Raw genomic sequence first — 13,902 nt, forward strand, 5'->3', positions numbered from 1 at the left:
GTTAAATTGGACAGAGATACCAAAACCATGGTGTCAAACTCAACCCACAGAAATGTGACATTTTCAAGAGAAAGGTACGTTTCCTGGGTCGGATGGTGTCCGAAGAGGGTTATATCATGGACCCAGCAGAAATAGCTCCTGTACAAGCTCTCAGAGATAAACTACCATGCTCCACTACATCCCAAACTTTTCAAAAGTGGCAAAACCCCTGTACCAGTTGCTGACACTGCCTCGAGATAAAGCACTACCACCAGTGCCTAGGAAAAAGGGGAAAGTGGTTAAGGCAAAGCCAAAAGGTCGATCACCGCCGAACTCCAACAGACAAAAAAGACCGTGACGACACTCAGAAGAAAACAATGGAAATGTTCAACATCACAGAAAATAGCATAAAAGCAGTGACCTCAAAGAAGACAGACATCTCCTGAACTTACACAGACCTCTAACACAGTTGACCCCAACATGGAAGTGCCAGCTGGTATTTCACAGAAAACAACAGACAGCGTAAACAACATAGTACAACATTCTTCTGATATAACAATAATAATAATAATGTTGATAATACCAAGAATGTCACGATTATTCAAGTTGACCTCACTAAAAACATGAGATTCAATGAGGAGCCCAGAACTCCAATAGACAAGAAAGACCATGACAACACTCACGCTGTAGATAAAGCAGGAACCTCTTTGGAAAATGATGCAACTTGAACTCTGTGTCAAATACTGAGCTTCAGTAAAGATTCAAGTTGTTATTTATATTTCCTATCACCTTAAATGTTCACTCAAAGACAAGTATCTTTTTCAGTGTGAATATATATAAGAGACAAATATTGTTCTTTTAATATTTTGGCACTACTAAATTTGGCTCAATGCTTACATATATGTGTAAAAAGAAAATTTACAAGCTGTGATACAGAATAGATATCAGAGCCTTAAACAGGCTGACTTCTGCTAAATGGGTCAAACTGGGCAGAAAGTACACAAACACATAACATCCTTATAGAATAAATGGTAAATGGCCTGTATTTGTATAGTGCTTTTCTAGTCCCTAACGACCCCAAAGCGCTTTACACAACCAGTCATTCACACACTGGTGATGGCAAGCTACATTGCAGCCACAGCCACCGAGGCGCACTGACAGAGGCGAGGCTGCCGGACACTGGCGCCACCGGGCCCTCTGACCACCACCAGTAGGCAACGGGTGAAGTGTCTTGCCCAAGGACACAACGACCAAGACTGTCCAAGACGGGGCTCAAACCAGCAACCTTCCGATTACAAGGCAAACTCCCAACTCTTGAGCCACGATCACCCCGATTGCCTACAGTGTCACAATATCATGTGACACTATAGATAAACTTACCTCAAAATATATAGAGCATATAAACAATTACAGCAATATGATACAACAAACACAGCAGTACCGCTAATCCAAAATGCTCAGTTTCATATAACTAAAACATGGACATTTGTTTTTAGGTCCATTCTGCTGCTGATACATACTTTAGGTTTCTGAATATTAAACTTGTTACTGCCTTTCATAGTGTTTAACTTGAAGGCCCTGAGTACTTTCTCCTACACTGAAAACACTTGAATGATAAAATTATTTTTAACATTACCTACTAAGACTGATTTAGGAGGAACAGTCTGTCTATTAAGGGTGGGTTATGATTAAAATCGATTCTAGCTTGGATAACGTGATATCGATTCATTAAAATCCTGAATCGATTTTTAAATATAAATTTATGTTGCCCGAAATGCCAGAATCTCAGGTTAAACCTCACAAAATTTTGACAACCACCAAACAGCTAAAACAGTAAATGAGAGCAGGTACACGGGTTCTGCACAAAGACGTAGACACAGAGCGCAGACCCGACGCATCAGAATCTGTGAGATGTCGGCTTTCTCACCCGACAGCATGTACACGGAAACGCGGTCGGGGCTGAAAGTCGACAGCTCGCTGATTCTGATGTGTGGGGTTCGCGCTCTTTATTTACGTATTTTTTGCGCTAGATTCTAAAACTGCAGGTTTTGCTTTACTCTGCTTCACTTCAGCAGCATCAGGTAATGTTAATATGGTGATTGGTTTTCTTCAGTTTTTGATATACTGCAGGATATTTTTAATGTTATCTGCTATAAAAACCCAGGCCAGGAACATCTCCTTCATGTTTTTCTGTGTTTTATCCTGAGTTACTTTGACACAAATCATGGAGCTGGGCTGTCATATAATAGAAGGAAGGATGGATGGAAAAATGTACCGAGACATTCTTGATAAAAAAAAATTTGCTTCCATCTACAAGGATGATGCAGATTCAATTCAATTCAATTTTATTTATATAGCGCCAAATCACAACATAAGTCGCCTCAAGGCGCTTCATAGATACAGAGAAAAACCCAACAATCATATGACCCCCTATGAGCAAGCACTTTGGCAACAGTGGGAAGGAAAAACTCCCTTTTAACAGGAAGAAACCTCCGGCAGAACCAGGCTCAGGGAGGGGCGGGGCCATCTGCTGCGACCGGTTGGGGTGAGAGAAGGAAGACAGGATAAAAAACATGCTGTGGAAGAGAGACAGAGGTTAATAACAGATATGATTCAATGCAGAGAGGTCTGTTAATACATAGTGAGTGAGAAAGGTGACTGGAAAGGAAAAACTCAATGCATCATGGGAATCCCCCGGCAACCTATGTCTATTGCAGCATAACTAAGGGAGGATTCAGGGTCACCTGGCCCAGCCCTAACTATATGCTTTAGCAAAAAGGAAAGTTTTAAGCCTAATCTTAAAAGTAGAGATAGTGTCTGTCTCCCAAATCCAAACTGGAAGCTGGTTCCACAGAAGAGGGGCCTGAAAACTGAAGGCTCTCCCTCCCATTCTACTTTTAAATACTCTAGGAACAACAAGTAGGCCTGCAGAGCGAGAGCGAAGTGCTCTAACAGGGTGATATGGTACTACAAGGTCATTAAGATAAGATGGGGCTTGGTTATTTAAGACCTTGTATGTGAGGAGCAGGATTTTGAATTCAATTCTGGATTTAACAGGAAGCCAATGAAGGGAAGCCAAAACAGGAGAAATATGCTCTCTCTTTCTAGTCCCTGTCAGTACTCTTGCTGCAGCATTTTGGATTAGCTGAAGGCTTTTCAGTGAGTTTTTTGGACATCGTGATAATAATGAATTACAGTAGTCCAGCCTGGGAGTAATAAATGCATGAACTAGTTTTTCAGCGTCACTCTGAGATAGGATATTTCTAATTTTAGAGATGTTGCGCAAATGGAAGAACGCAGTCTTACATATTTGTTTAATATGTGCATTGAAGGACATATCCTGGTCAAAAATGACTCCAAGGTTCCTCACAGCGTTACTGGAGGCCAAGGTAATGTCATCCAGAGTAAGAATCTGGTTAGATACCATATTTCTAGGCTTTTCAGGGCCGAGTACAATAACCTCAGTTTTATCTGAATTAAGAAGCAGAAAGTTAGCGGCCATCCAGGTCTTTATGTCTTTAAGACATTCCTGCAGTTTAACTAATTGGTGTGTGTTATCTGGCTTCATGGACAGATAGAGTTGGGTGTCATCTGCATAGCAGTGAAAATGTATGCTATGTCTTCTAATGATACTGCCTACGGGAAGCAGGTATAATGTAAACAGAATTGGTCCTAGCACTGAACCCTGTGGAACTCCATAATTAACCTCAGTGTGTGAAGAGGACTCTCCATTTACATGCACAAACTGGAGTCTATTAGATAGATATGATACAAACCACTGCAGTGCAGTACCTGTAATACCTACAGCATGTTCTAATCGCTCTGATGGGATATTATGGTCGACAGTATCGAATGCTGCATTTCTAGCAGGACAAGCACAGAGATGAGTCCACTGTCAGAGGCCATAAGAAGATCATTTGTAACCTTCACTAAAGCTGTTTCTGTGCTGTGATGAGCTCTGAAACCTGACTGAAACTCTTCAAATAAACCATTCCTCTGCAGATGATCTGTTAGCTGTTTGACAACTACTCTTTCAAGGATTTTTTATTTGAAAGGAAGGTTGGAGATTGCAGAGGTGGGACCAAGTCATTGTTTTGCAAGTCTCAAGTAAGTCTCGAGTCTTTATCCTCAAGTCTGAAGTCAAGTCTCAAGTAATGTCACGCAAGTCAGAGTCGAGTCTCAAGTCACTGGTGTAAAAGTCCAAGTAAAGTCACAAGTCTGAAATTTTGAATTTCAAGTCCTTTCGAGTCTTTAAAAAAAAAACGAAAAAAAGCATGTTGCAGTTATATGCTAAATGTAAATGTTAGACCATGTAATTTTTAAATCTGTGTTTTTCTCAACACATGACAAAATAGTGAACTTAGAAAATATACACAAATTGTGAAATTGCACCTCTTTAAAATGCAGCTCAATTAAACCTAGCTCCAAGAATAATTTTCACCGACAGTTCTGAGATAAGCTGCATGTTATTCTTGGATGCGGTTGCAGGACCGGCTTTAAAATCGCATGACAAAAATATCATACATATTTAAAAAAAAAACTGCATCACCAACGTAGCCTGGACAACATTTGCTAGTTAGATGAAGTCAGCTATCTCATCGTAGCATATTTATATGCATATTTATAATTATACGCTTCTTGGAGTGAGCGCATACACTCATGAAGTTTAGTAACTTCCGGTCACTGCAACAAGCCCAGGTACAGTTTACCGACGGATGGGTACAGGACCTTGAAATGCACCGTGTAGAAAGTAAAGACCATCGTACGGATCATAAGTTTACCAGTCTCACAAATCGTCGTCATAAATACACATTTGTTAACCATTTATTAATAGGACCTTTGAGCTCAAGAGTAATTAATTAGCAGTGGAAATAATTTCTGGTAGCATCACAGAAATGTAGCAGTGACAATAATATTGTATGCTGTAATCGTACTGGACAATTAGTGATACAAAACAACTGTTTTATCCTGTGAATAAAAGTATATGTTTTTGTCAATGTACCATAATAACAGAAGCGAAACGCAATATTGTGTCAGGACAATTCATTATTTATGCACAATAAACACAATAAACAAAGGAGCATAGCGCGACAATTTCTGTTCAGCACCAGACTTGCTTGTAACCTATATCACCAATTATGTTAAGAAAAATGACGCATTAACTACAACAGCAGACTGACCTCTGTGGAAATGCTTGGAGCAGACTAACCTGTGAGCTGGAGTGTTCTGGGACGTTATAATTGGTCTTTGAATGGCTGCAATCCAGTCGCCTTTGTTACTTCGGAAACATGGCTCGAACAATTTCTCTTCAACGACGTAATCCGATAACAACCGATCTCTTTACCCGTCGGCTTCCCGTGGCTGTCATGCGACCGGCTATTGCAGTTAATAATACAACAGCTTCTTGACATTTTTGTGTTTCTTTTTATCGCTGTATAACTGATTTTAATTGAAAGCCTGCGTGCGCTAGTACCGCTTGCCACGAGTTCCCAGAATCCTTTGCGGTTCTACCCGTGAATGACATCACATTTTCAATCTCTATATAATATGCATGTTAAATTTTATATTTGGGGTAAAATATCAAGTCTTTTCAAGTAAACCGGTTCAAGTCCAATTCAAGTCCCAAGTCATTGGTGTAAAAGTCCAAGTCAAGTCACAAGTCTTAGAACATTTTTTCAAGTCAAGTCTAAAGTCATAAAATTAATGACTCGAGTCTGACTCGAGTCCAAGTCATGTGACTCGAGTCCACACCTCTGGGAGATTGGCCTATAATTAGCTAAGACTGCTGGGTGTAGAGATGGCTTTTTGAGTAAAGGTTTAACTACAGCTAGCTTGAAGGCCTGTGGTACATAGTTGATCATATTTAAGATCGAAGAATTAATTAATGGCAGGACTTAGAGCTGGGCGATATGAGATTTTTTCATATCACGATATGTTTTTTTTTTCATTTCAGGCGATAACGATATCTATCACGATATAAGCCAAATAACTATATTTGTAAGATTTAAATGTGCCGTTGCTCACAAGTAAAATGTGAAATAATCAGCAGCTTGTTTTTATTTAAATATTTATTTCCCATAATAAGTTCATCCATTAAGCGGACGTGAATGGATGGATGAAGTTCAACAGGGTAGATGTACTTAAGGAACATGAGACTTTTTCAGATAAATAAAGGCAAATATTGCAAACTACACAAAAGGCAGCCGCTAAAGCGTTTAGGTTTCAAAATAGAACAAACGAAACAGACTACTAAATTGTCAATTCCACTTAGAAACAAAATATTAATTCTAAAAATAAATCTTAGTTTGTTTTTACAGAAGAACAGACAAAACTGACTAACGTTCGTCAATATCAAATAAACTGAGAACTAAAAGGAAATTCTCAATCTCTCCTTGTTGTATAGCTTAGCTTTTCAAACAGTTTTAACAGTTACTTTAGTCTGACAAAAGCCGAATGACGAATTAGCGCTTCCAGTCAGAGACTGAGGCTACGTCCACACGTACACGGGTACTTTTGAAAACGGAGATTTTCCGTTTCCGTTTTAAAAAATAATCCCGTCCACACATAAAGGCAGAAATGAAGGAAAACGCTGCTATGAACATGCCAAAGCAGCAGGTGGAGCTAGATTCCTAACCGTGCAGAAATGTTGGCCAATCAGAAGTCTAGAAGCCTCGGTGGGGAAAAGTAAACAAAGCTGGGGCATAGAAGCGGAACAGTCGTATATGTGGAGGGACAGTAACTGTGTGTATATGTAAGCATTTAAACACTGCAGAGAGTAGAATTAACAGTAACAGTATTGTAGAAATCCATTTCACCGAAACAATAACGTGGCGCACAGTGTGACGCATGCACCAGTTTATTGTATTTCCAGACTTGCTTTCGGCACAATTTACAGTGCACGCTACTCTGTTTTTTGTCAGACTTGAAATAGCCAAAATACCTTCACACTACGGAACTTCTTTGGCTCTTCCGTTCGACAATCTCTCCGGCATTGGAACCATCATCTGTTTTCTCTTCGGTAACCTTCGGTCACGCTCGGTTGATTTTTCTAGTCGGCACACTCATTTCCTCCATTACCCGGGCGGTACGGTGGCTGGCTGCTTCCCAAACAAATACACATGTGCGGCTTGGCACTTGTGCTGTACGTAACAAGTCACGCGACGTGACGCTGCGGCTGTGATTGGTTCGGCTCTGCGCTACTTAATTTGGATTGGCTGACCTTTTTAAAAAAAAAAAAAAAAAGAGGACAAGAGCGGCGAGGTCTATCGCGATAGTTTCATTTCTCTATCGAGTAAAAGTTATATCGCGATACATATCGTTATCGTTCTATCGCCCAGCTCTAGCAGTAGCAGCTCTAGCTCTAGCAGGCTGGAGAAACTGATCAGGAAGGCTAGCTCTGTGGTCGGCATGAAGCTGGACACTCTGATGACAGTGGCAGAGAAAAGGACATTAAAGAAACTGATGGACATTATGAACAATGCTGGGCATCCTCTGCACACGGCCATTAACAACCAGAAGAGTCTGTTCAGTGACAGGTTGCTTCTCCCCAAGACAAGAACTAACAGACTTAAAAACTCCTTTGTCCCACACGCCATCAAACTGTTTAACTCCTCTCTGGAGGGGAGAGGGAGGGGAAACAGGAGGACAAAGGAGGGGGGAACAACTAAGCTGTAGTGCCTCTTCACCTCACTGTACAATACCTTGTGCAATACTTTTTGTAAATAGTCAACAGTGCAATAGACCTCAATACTTGAAATGTGCAATTCACTTGTATTTTTATTTTTATTCCTATTTATTCTATTTATCCCCTTCGTATATTTTATTTATATTTGTCTCTGTATTTATATATATGTGTGTGTGTGTGTGTGTGTGTGTGTGTGTGTGTGTGTGTGTGTGTGTGTATATATATATTTATATATATAATATTCTGTAACTCTGTAACTTCTGTCGGTGCTGTGCTTTTTTTGGAAATCGAATTTCCCAGAGGAACCCACCCGAGGGATTAATAAAGTTCTATCTTATCTTATCTTATCTTAGCAGGACTTCTTTGAGCAGTTTTGTAGGAATGGGGTCTAAAAGACACGTTGATGGCTTGGAGGAAGTAATTATTGAAGTTAACTCAGAAAGATCAATTAGAGAAAAAGAGTAACTTAACATCAATGGTACTAAGAGTAGCTGTAGATAATATTACATCTGTGGGATGATTACTGGTAATTTTTTCTCTAATGATAAAAATTTTATTTGTGAAGAAGTTCATGAAGTCATTACTAGTTAACGTTAAAGGGATTGTTGGCTCAAAAGAGCTCTAACTTTTTGTCAGCCTGGCTACAGTGCTGAAGAGAAACCTGGGGTTGTTCTTATTTTCTTCAATCAGTGATGAATAGTAAGATGTTCTGGCTTTGAGGAGGGCTTTCTTATAAAGCAGCAAACTATTTCTCCAGGCTAAATGATGATCCTCTAAATTTGTGACACGCCATTTCCTCTCCAGATTATGAGTCATCTGCTTTAGGGTACGTGTTTGAGAATTATACTACGGAGTCAGGTACTTCTGATTAGAGACCTTAGTTTTCACAGGAGCTACAGTATCCAGAGTCGTACGTAGTGAGGAGGTGAAATTATTAACAAGATAATCGACCTCTGTTGGGGTAGCGTTCAGATACAGTGGGGCAAAAAAGTATTTAGTCAGCCACCGATTGTGCAAGTTCCCCCACCTAAAATGATGACAGAGGTCAGTAATTTGCACCAGAGGTACACTTCAACTGTGAGAGACAGAATGTGAAAAAAAAATCCATGAATCCACATGGTAGGATTTGTAAAGAATTTATTCATAAATCAGGGTGGAAAATAAGTATTTGGTCAATAACAAAAATACAACTCAATACTTTGTAACATAACCTTTGTTGGCAATAACAGAGGTCAAACGTTTACTATAGGTCTTTACCAGGGGCCTGTTCTTCGTACCTCGCTAAGTAAGTTAGCTGGATTAGATTGTTGACGATTTCGCGTGATCCTGGATCGTTCGGTTCCCCGAAGCTCATCCGGGACTTGCTGTCATAGCAACAGAGCCGTAAGCGTAAACCTGCTCGGGAGCAGGTTCACTTTATGTAAACAGGATTAGATCGCGGCCACGCAGGTATGTCCGCTTCATTTATACGAAAGCAACAGCGATATTCCACCACTGTTTCACCATAAATAAATAACATCAATGTAACTAAAGATAATGCAGCACCTGATCCTTTTATTGATGTCACACAGATACATACAGGTCATTTCCTAAAAAAGGGAAATGTACTATTAACATTCTATTACATGTATGTGATTATTACAGATGTAATTCATATTTCAGAGTAGTAATTGTAAATTACTTCGTGTAATCAAGATGAGAGACCACGGCTATAAAAGCCAAGGTGGATTTGGGAAGCCTGTCGCAGCCATGTCCTGTCCGTTTACGCGAGCCACCCATTGCGGAAGGTGCAAGATTGATAAGGAGAGTCCTCAGAATTCAGCGTATATTGCGGGATAGACAGGATCCTTTAGCTCAGCGCGACAGTGTGCTCATTGAGAGATATCGATTTCCCCGTGAGGGTATTATTTACTTAACCAACTTGTTGACGAGGGGGTGCAGGACCACCACCTGTCTTTTTTTGCTCTGCCCTTTTCTTGGTTGCTGTTATGAACAAACAAACAGATTATTTCAGGGTCTCTTTCCAAGAGACGAAAAGCAATATAAGTGATAGATATTACCATTCTATAGAATATTCTTATATTTCACTTTTACTTGTTCCCATGTTCTAGTGGGTCCTGTTGTGGCTCTAATGTGAAAGAGGATATAATATAACAATGTAATATAATATTGGATAATATAGTGTAATATAATAAATCTACCCTACCGCCTACTGGTGTTGGCCAGAGGGGCCGATGGCGCGATATGGCAGCCTCGCTTCTGTCAGTCTGCCCCAGGGCAGCTGTGGCTACAACCGTAGCTGCCTCCACCAGTGTGTGAATGTGAGAGTGACTGAATAGTGGCATTGTAAAGCGCTTTGGGTGCCTTGAAAAGCGCTATATAAATCCAATATATTATTATTATTATTATTAAATTACTTACGAGTTTAATTTGTCAGCAACTTTCTGCCAGCCCTCTCTCCTTGCTTTTGCAGCCTTTGCAGTGTTCCCTTGCGTTCTGATTAAACTCTGAAACTCCTGAAATCCCTCACTCAGGAGTTCTTGCTCTGCTGCCGAAAAATACCGAGCCGAGCGCACTCCTTCGACATTTTCGCCGACCAATCAGAGGGTTGCCGATCACTGTTTCTGCTATCGATGTGTATCCCCTTTTACGGCACCCAGTGATCGCACATTACTTCATCCAGCTGTACTAATCGTCAACAGCAGGTGTGTTCGGGGAACCGGATTAGCGCGCTCACGGTTAGCGCGATGGTTTGGTCTTGGATGTTTCATTTGATCTTGGATGTAGTAAGCGACGTACGAAGCACAGGGCCCAGGTTTGCACACACAGTAGCTGGTATTTTGGCCCATTCCTCCATGCAGATCTTCTCGAGAGCAGTGATGTTTTGGGGCTGTCGCCGAGCAACACGGACTTTCAACTCCCGCCACAGATTTTCTATGGGGTTGAGGTCTGGAGACTGGCTAGGCCACTCCAGGACTTTCAAATGCTTCTTACGGAGCCACTCCTTTGTTGCCCGGGCGCTGTGTTTTGGATCATTGTCATGTTGGAAGACCCAGCCTCGTTTCATCTTCAAAGTTCTCACTGATGGAAGGAGGTTTTGGCTCAAAATCTCACGATACATGGCCCCATTCATTCTGTCCTTAACACGGATCAGTCGTCCTGTCCCCTTGGCAGAAAAACAGCCCCATAGCATGATGTTTCCACCCCCATGCTTCACAGTAGGTATGGTGTTCTTGGGATGCAACTCAGTATTCTTCTTCCTCCAAACACGACGAGTTGAGTTTATACCAAAAAGTTCTACTTTGGTTTCATCTGACCACATGACATTCTCCCAATCCTCTGCTGTATCATCCATGTGCTCTCTGGCAAACTTCAGACGGGCCTGGACATGCACTGGCTTCAGCAGCGGAACACGTCTGGCACTGCGGGATTTGATTCCCTGCCGTTGTAGTGTGTTACTGATGGTGACCTTTGTTACTTTGGTCCCAGCTCTCTGCAGGTCATTCACCAGGTCCCCCCGTGTGGTTCTGGGATCTTTGCTCACCGTTCTCATGATCATTTTGACCCCACGGGATGAGATCTTGCGTGGAGCCCCAGATCGAGGGAGATTATCAGTGGTCTTGTACGTCTTCCATTTTCTGATGATTGCTCCCACAGTTGATTTTTTCACACCAAGCTGCTTGCCTATTGTAGATTCACTCTTCCCAGTCTGGTGCAGGTCTACAATACTTTTCCTGGTGTCCTTCGAAAGCTCTTTGGTCTTGGCCATGGCGGAGTTTGGAGTCTGACTGTTTGAGGCTGTGGACAGGTGTCTTTTATACAGATGATGAGTTCAAACAGGTGCCATTCATACAGGTAACGAGTGGGGGACAGAAAAGCTTCTTACAGAAGACGTTACAGGTCTGTGAGAGCCAGAGATTTTCCTTGTTTGAGGTGACCAAATACTTATTTTCCACCCTAATTTACGAATAAATTCTTTACAAATCCTACCATGTGGATTCATGGATTTTTTTTTTCACATTCTGTCTCTCACAGTTGAAGTGTACCTCTGGTGCAAATTACTGACCTCGGTCATCATTTTAAGTGGGGGAACTTGCACAATCGGTGGCTGACTAAATACTTTTTTGCCCCACTGTAGCTGCTCTGCTCTATGTTGGTACAGGGCATTGAAGATGATAACAGTGGGTGGATTATATACTTAAACTTAGTTACAGCGCTTTCAGAAAGACATCTACTTTGATAAAGTCTACTCTCCACCGCTGTGTAATCAATTATTGTAAATGTAAATGTTATCAGGAAATGATCAGACAGGAGAGGGTTTTCAGGAAACACTGTTAAATGTTCAGTTTCTATGCCATATGTTAAAACAAGATCTAGAGTGTGATTAAAGTGGTGGGTGGGTTCTTTTACATTTTGAGAGAAACCAATTGAGTCTAATAACAGATTAAATGCCATGTTGAGGCTGTCATTTTTAGCATCTACATGGATGTTAAAATCATCCACAATAATTATTTTATCTGAGCTCAGAACTAAATTAGATATAAAGTCTGAGAAATCAGACAGAAACTCTGTGTAAGGCCCAGGTGGACGATAGATGATAACAAGTAAGACTGGTTTCTGAGTTTCACAGCTGGGGTGGACAATGTTAAGCATCAGGCTTTCAAATGAATTAAAAGTCTGTCTTGGTCTTTCATTAATTAATAGGCTGGTGTGAAAAATTGCTGCCACACCGCCCCCTCGGCCTGTGCTTCGAGATTTCTGGTAGTTAGAATGACTCGGGGGTGTTGATTCATTTAAACTAACATAATCATCCTGCTGCAACCAGGTTTCTGTAAGGCAGAGTAAATCAATTTGTTGATCAATTATTAAGTCATGTACTAACAGAGACTTGGAGGAGAGAGACCTAATATTTAATAATCCACATTTCACTGTTTTACTCTTTGGTTCAGATGTGGATACTTTATTGTTCTTTCTTTGTAATTGTTTATGTTTAAGTTGTTTGTTGCTGGTTTTTAGTTTGTTTTTTGTCTGTTTGGGAGCTGACACAGTCTCTATGGAGATGGTTTTTTTTGGGGGGGGGGGGGCGGTAGCAGGAGGAGAGAAGCTGCAGAAAGGCGTGTAAGACTGCAACTCTGCTTCCTGGTCCCAACTCTGGATAGTCATATTTTGGGGGGTTTAATAAATTTGTCCATATTTCTAGAAATGAGAGCTGCTCCATCCAAAGTGGGATGGATGCAGTCTCTCCTAACAAGACCAGGTTTCCTCCAGAAGGTTTGCCAATTATCTATGAAGCCCACATAGTTTCTGGGACACCACTCAGACAGACAGCAATTTAAGGAGAACATGCGGCTAAACATGTCACTCCTGGTCTGATTGGGGAGGGGACCAGAGAAAACTACAGAGTCCGACATTGTTTTGGCAAAGTTGCACACCGATTCAATATTGATTTTAGTGACCTCCGATTGGCGTAACCGGGTGTCATTACTGCCGACGTGAATTATGATCTTACTGAATTTACGTTTACCCTTAGCCAGCAGTTTTAAATTTCCTTCAATGTCGCCTGCTCTGGCCCTTGGAAGACAATTGACTATGGTTGCCGGTGTCTCTAGCTTCACATGTCTGAGAACAGAATCACCAATTACCGGGTGTGTTGCCGAGTGGGGAAAAACGGTTAGACACATGAACGGGTTGGTGGTGTACCTGGGGCTTCTGTTTAGGACTATGCTTCCTCCTCACCGTCACCCAGCCGCCCTCTTTCCCCAGCTGCTTGGGGTCTGCCGGGGAACAGCTAGCGGGGCCTACGCTATCTTCGGCTGCACCAGCTACAGGGGCCTGGCTAGCTATGGGTGAATGAAGGGTGCGAAGCCGAGTCTCCAATTCAGTAATCCTGGCCTCCAGAGCTGCAAATATGCTACATTTGTTACAGATATCATTACTGCTAAAGGAGGCCGAGGAGTAACTAAACATCTGACACAATGAGCAAGAAAGTGCAGGAGGGACAGGTGACGTAGCCATGGTGCTAACGAGTCGGCTACGAGCTAAGCTAAGCTAGCGAAACAGTACAGAGACAGTGAGTGAATACTTTGGCTATAAATTAGGTAGTGAGTACACAGAAAGTGTGCTTCGGATGAAGCACGTGAAGATTATACTATGAAAAAGAATGTATTTAAAAGTTGTTAATTAAATTGCTACGCAAATAAGCTACTCAGAAACACCACTGTGTTTGAGCAGGAACAGGA

Source organism: Aulonocara sp. 'chitande type north' Nkhata Bay, linkage group LG19, assembly GCF_057382095.1.
Source record: "Aulonocara sp. 'chitande type north' Nkhata Bay isolate Kocher_YH1m ecotype deep benthic linkage group LG19, A_spYH_male_GT1.1, whole genome shotgun sequence".
NCBI classification, from domain to species: Eukaryota; Metazoa; Chordata; class Actinopteri; order Cichliformes; family Cichlidae; genus Aulonocara; species Aulonocara sp. 'chitande type north' Nkhata Bay.